This window comes from Nesoenas mayeri, assembly GCF_963082525.1.
Source record: "Nesoenas mayeri genome assembly, chromosome: 8".
NCBI lineage: Eukaryota > Metazoa > Chordata > Aves > Columbiformes > Columbidae > Nesoenas > Nesoenas mayeri.
The window spans coordinates 30,335,019-30,341,018 of NC_137554.1; positions in this window are offsets into that span (position 1 = coordinate 30,335,019).

The following is a 6,000-nucleotide window of genomic DNA, read 5'->3' on the forward strand; positions in this document are numbered from 1 at the left end:
GCTACTGACCTACCTTGTTCCCAGTGCTCAAGCAACAGGAAGACAGACTTGTCAACTTTTTTCTTCTCTTCACTGGGTTAAAAGGGAAATAATTGAAGTGAAGCAAGAATTCAGCTTATCTATGGGCCTCTTGTGTTCTTTAACGCTACATTCATTCTATCTGATTTCATCAAATCCTGCAAGAATTTTATTACCCTCTTATAGCCCCGCTACAGAGCCAAGTTGGCACCATTAAATCAGACTCCTACTTCACAGCTTTGTTTTCAGCACTGTTTACAAGATAACTGTAAACAAATACATAACAATTAACTTTAGAAATACATATACGGGTCCCTCTGCAACCACGTAATGTTGAATCATCATACATTCCACTTGAACAATTAAAATTTCAGGGCTTTACTAACTACCACAGCCTTCAGCACAGAAATCACTAAAATAGTGTATCTTTTGAGGGCAGTGCAATAAAATCCTGGTTTGAGGAGGCTGGGTTTGGGTTTTTTTGAGTTTTTTTTCTGTCTGTTTTTTACCTCCTCCATCTCTAAAATATCCCCTAGTCAGAGAGAACAGTCTGTACACCAGTGACTTGCCTCCTGAAGGCTCTGTGGAGCCTCCACAACTTGCTCAGAAGGCTTCCTCAGACTTGCCTCCTCCAGGCTGTGGAGAGACTCCCCATCTTGCTCAGGTGGGTTTCTTCTTCATCTCCTCTAACATCTCTGAAGAGACAGGTGCTTTAAGGAGAAATTCCGAACCTTTTTGAAAACAACAGAAAGGTAGTTTTGAAATGCAGATAGCATTCCATTTACTTTTAATGCCCTTTATCTTTCTCTCTCATGAAACACCACAAATTGAATAAGATCATCAGACAGACAAGGAAGATGTTCAGTCGTGTTCGTTAGATGCCGTGACAGCCACTCACAACCCACGGCACGGTTACCTACATGCAAGGCCCCTTCTCAGCTCCCTTCAATTTCTCCTTTCTCTGACATCAGAGTAAGCACATCTACTTCTGCCTCTTGACTACACTGCCTGTGTCAATGTGGTGCTAAGGCTTCCTCGACCAGGACATCTCTAGATGCAGAAAATGGGCACTAAACTAGTGACCTGTTTTGCTAGGGGAGGCAAAAATGCTTTTACCAGCATAAGTCAGCTCCAACCTTTCTCCCTTTATGCTGTTATGACTCTTGTCTTCCACCTTGTGCAAACTCTGAGCTTTCCAAAGCCCATATTCCGATCCTCCAGCTCAGTCAAAATGCAGCATTAAGACTTTCTTTTGCACTCAGTTATTTAATATTCACTAAGATCCCTCAGAATTCAATCTCTCTTCTGACTCTCCTTATCTCTTAGAAGCCTCTCACCTCTGCTGATGCTTCTCGCAGATCAATGCCTACCAGAAGCTCCCAATGGTAAAGTTCCCTGGGAGGCTTTTTCTTTTATTAATATATGCTACCAATACATACTTGGTAACCATTTCAAACTGATAAACCCAGCTCTGAGGTGCATCTTTATTCTGATGCCAAAAATGCATCTGCAGTTCACAACGGTGACAAAAAGATCCTGTGGGACACAGGCAACATTTCCGTTACTAACAAAAGTTTAAATGATTTACAGCCTCCAAGTGATGCATATCACTAGTGATCTATAAATACTTGTTCTCACTGGTATTTACCTTCATACTTTGCCCTACATCCTTCCCATTGTTCCCTCTACCCATGTTTTTTCTTTTAATTTTCATTACATTCTTTGAGACACATTTCTACCCAGTTGCAAATGTTCCAGGACAAGACGATATAAACCCTGGTTGTGACCTTTAGGCACTATTACAATGCAAAAATGGATTGTATGAGAGAATCATAGAATCATTTTGGTTGGAAAAGACCCTCAAGATCATCAAGTCCAACTGTTAACCCACCCCTAGCACTACCCCATGTCCCTGAAAACCTCATCTCTGTGTCTGTTCAACCCCTCCAGGGATGGTGACTCCACCACTGCCCTGGGCAGCCTGTTCCAATGCTTTACAACCCTTTCTTGGAAGAAATTGTTCCCAAGATTCAATCTGAAGCTCCCCTGAAGCAAGCTGAGGCTGTTTCCTCTTGTCCTGGCACTTGTTCCTTGGGAGCAGAGCCTGATTCCCCTGGCTCCAAGCTCCTTTCAGGCAGTTCAGAGATCAGAAGGTCTCCCCTCAGCTCCTGTTCTCCAGGCTGAACCCCCCAGGTCCCTCAGCCGCTCCCATCACACTTGTGCTCCAGCCCCTCATCAGCTCCATTCCCTTCTCTCAACTCGCTCCAGCACCTCAAGGGCTTTCTTGGTGTGAGGGGCACAAAACTGACCCCAGGATTGGAGGTGTGTCCTCCCCAGTGCTCAGTGCAGGGGGACAGTCACTGCCGTGGTCCGATATCCAACAGTCACTGATCCCACTCTGATGTAGATTAATAGAGTTCAAACCACTTGAACAGATTTAGCTCAGTAAAAATTCTGTGAACTTTTGGGAGCAGCATGACTCAGCACCCTCAGCTGAAGCAAAGTCCCTCTTGCTGCTCGTGCTTTTGCTCCTTGGCTGCTTGCTGTGCTCCACGTATCGCTTCCTTGAAGAAGTGCTGCAGTGGATTCACTGGCGAGTGAAAGGTGACAGGATTAGAACCACAGGCTGTAAACACTTCAGTACCCTCTGGGATTACCTCGGTTTGTTATTATTGGCACATTGTGACCAGACAGCAAAGATATTCATTTAAGGGTACTAGCTTCTATTTCCAGCTCTATTACATCTATTTTTATTTGAACCTAAAGACAACATTACCAAACCAGAAACAAAAGGCAGGAAGGAGATGGAAGTCCACAATGCTTGAGACTCCAGACAATGACAGGAAACAGCCCGTGTTTTGACAGTTCCCCCAGTTCTCTTCCAGAGGATCTTTACTGAAGAATTAGACAAAGTCCAAAAAGCAAAATAAAAACATAAACAAAACTCTGTGAAGGGGAAATCCTCTTATATTCAGATACCAACAGAGTGGAAAATTTTAGGGAGAATCTAGGGCTAGAACATTATGTTAGAAAAAAATGACTATATAAAAGCAGGAATGGAATAGCAACATGGCGGTAACAAGATGTAACAAGAAAAATTATTCATTATTCTGTGTTTTGCTTGGAGAAATCCCATCGTCTGTCTCCAAGTAAAATTACAAACAAACAAACAAAATCATTTAGCATGTTTTGTGATGGTATAGCTACAAGGTATTTGGCTTAGGTATTTTCAAAGTACCTACCACAGTGACTGTTAAACATAGAACACAAATGTTTTAGGTATATGAAGCCTCGCATCCAATCTACTTCTGAAAAATGCCCTTTAGCTTATGTGTGCCTTCTTAATAATTAATACACGAACATAAAAACCCAGCTGTATTAAGAGAAAAACTAAGAAAAGGTACCAATGATGAAGCCAGAATGTAAGTCAGTTTTGTGCTATTCTGAACAAGCATCCAGCTTACTGGCAACAGAGCGTACATATCAAACTCAAACCCTATCCATTGTATTGGGATGGCATCACTATGGACATATTTTCAAGTTTTTACATAGGCAAAGATCTAGCTGAAGTCAGACAGACTTTCTCCTCAGTAAAAACCAAGTAGGAACTTCAAACTCGGCCAAGGTTGAACACTGCAACACAAAAGTTGAGGCAGAAGCCAACTGTTTTGTTCTCCAGAGATCAGCTGGAAACACGCCAATAAACAGGATGGAAGATACTCTTTTCAAAGGAATATTCCAAACAGCAGATTAATTGTGCAATATGTTACTGTGCTCAGGGAGATGAACTGAATTCGAAATCAAAACCTAAAGCACATAATGAATAATTATACCATTACATTAAAAAAAAAAAACAAAAACAAAAAGCAAACACTAAAACACACACAAAGTCAAAGGAATATTAAATCCTTTCCCTTTGGGTTATAAGCTGACCACTGGTAGGATCCATGCAGGAACCTTTCCTATAAGTAGTTACTGCTCAGCTGTCCACAACGGAACTGTCAGGAGCTATGGATGCACTACTCCATTGGCAATTTGTCAGTCTTGGTTTAAACAGCTGCCTTGCACGTTACTGAGATTGTGCAGCATCCTCAAGTAAAGCGTTAAAACATATCTTTCATCCACAAATCATTTCTTACCTGAAACTGCCTTGCTAGAGAGGACTATCCAAACTGCAAAGCAACTTTTTAGTAATACTGCCAGCAAGAATACCAGAAAGGTGCCAAGTACTCCAAAGGAGTTTGTTAAGTGGTCACCAGCGTACAGAGGACTGGACTAAACCACCCACCGCCTTTCCCATCCCGCATCAGGCAGCACCAGGCGGCAGCGTGTTCCAGTCATTGCGGATTTATCCTGGATTAAACGTGCAAGCAAGAAGTGAAATGACTCTGTATCTTCCTCTTCCCCCAAATGTGTCAATTTTTCTTTATGGCTTGTTTTCTTAACCTTTCTCTTGCAAAGCAAAAAGAAATCAAAGAAGCCAGAGTCTTATTATCTTTTTGTTTTGTTTTTAAAACATAATAGAGAATTTAAGCTTACTGCAAACCACAACCAGACGTGCATTTATCACCATAATGTGGCATAATGTGACAGTTGATAATTTGGCACTCACTTTTGAGAAGGAATTCTGCTTATTTTTTGTTCCACTAGCTAGTCCAAAAGCGAGTGCGAAGTTACACAATCACTCCAGCTTCACTGGAGAAGCAATAGTCAGAATCAAGATTCACAGAAAAGGGAAGGAAAAAAAATCCCAGTCCTCATTTCTGGATAAATAGCTAATATGTTAAAAAGCAAGAGTTCAGCAAAGAAAAACACTGCTCTGTTGCTTTCTCAGGCAGGTTTCTTGCTCTTCCAAGTGGACTCCAGACTTCATGTATTTCTTTGCCTCCCTCCCTCTCTCCCCCAACCCTTGATCATAGTATTTGGCAGGAACTTCTAATTAAAAAAAAAATCCAGACTGCCTTTGTGCTACCCCAGCAAACCTCTCTGGGGAAATGATGTTCTTTGCTCAGCAATTCCTGTTCAGCACAGAGTGCCAACACGAGGAAAACAGCTGGAGTGACTTCCTATTCTCCATTCAGGCCTGGCGGCCTAGGAACAAATCCTCACAAGAAAGAAACAGAGCCTGAAAGCAACAAAGAATCATTGACAAAGAAACGCACCATAACTTTGTAAGATGTTATTTTCAGCTCTTTTTTTTTTTTAATTAATGCATTCAGTCTCTCACAGCAACACAGAAATCATTAACAATATGATGCATCTACCACCAAAGCGATGGAAAAGCTTCATAGCAAGTGGCAACCAGAGGAGCAACTTTAACGAAGAAAGCAGATCTCTTGTAAAGACTCTTGTAATGACTCTGCAGCCCTTGCTATGACAGTTTGAATGTGGACACTGGCTCCAGCAGTAGCAAACAGCAATGCAGGAATGCAAAGCAACCAATATACACTCTTTATTATCACCCAATGGACATGCTGAGGCTCACATATATGTTTGCTAGGCCAGATATGTGTTCTAATACAAGTGATCCAGGTAGCAATTTTGCCATACGTCATTATTTTTTCTCATTTTTTCTTTCCCTTGAAGAACCCCCTGTTTAGTCCCTGCAAAGTCATGCCTTTCATTTACATACAAATGATTTTCTGTATTCCAACACCTCAAGATAGCTCCCCCAATAACTTCTTTAACACCTAAAAAATGAAGATAAAGCAAACATTATTACTTTTTAAGTCTTGTTGTTATGTCACACTCACAATGGGGAGGGAGGATCCTGCCAGATGGGCTTGATAATGATGTGGCTGTAATCCTAACAGCTATCATTCGGACACATAAGGATATTGCCCCGTTTAATCTGAACACCAAGAGATTTACTTCAAATCCCTTTCCATTCTGTAGAAAAGCAATGCTGACTATGCAGCTACCACCACATCTCCCAGGCTTCAAGGTTAATTTGATGGACATTATTTTTCTCCTGAGATACAC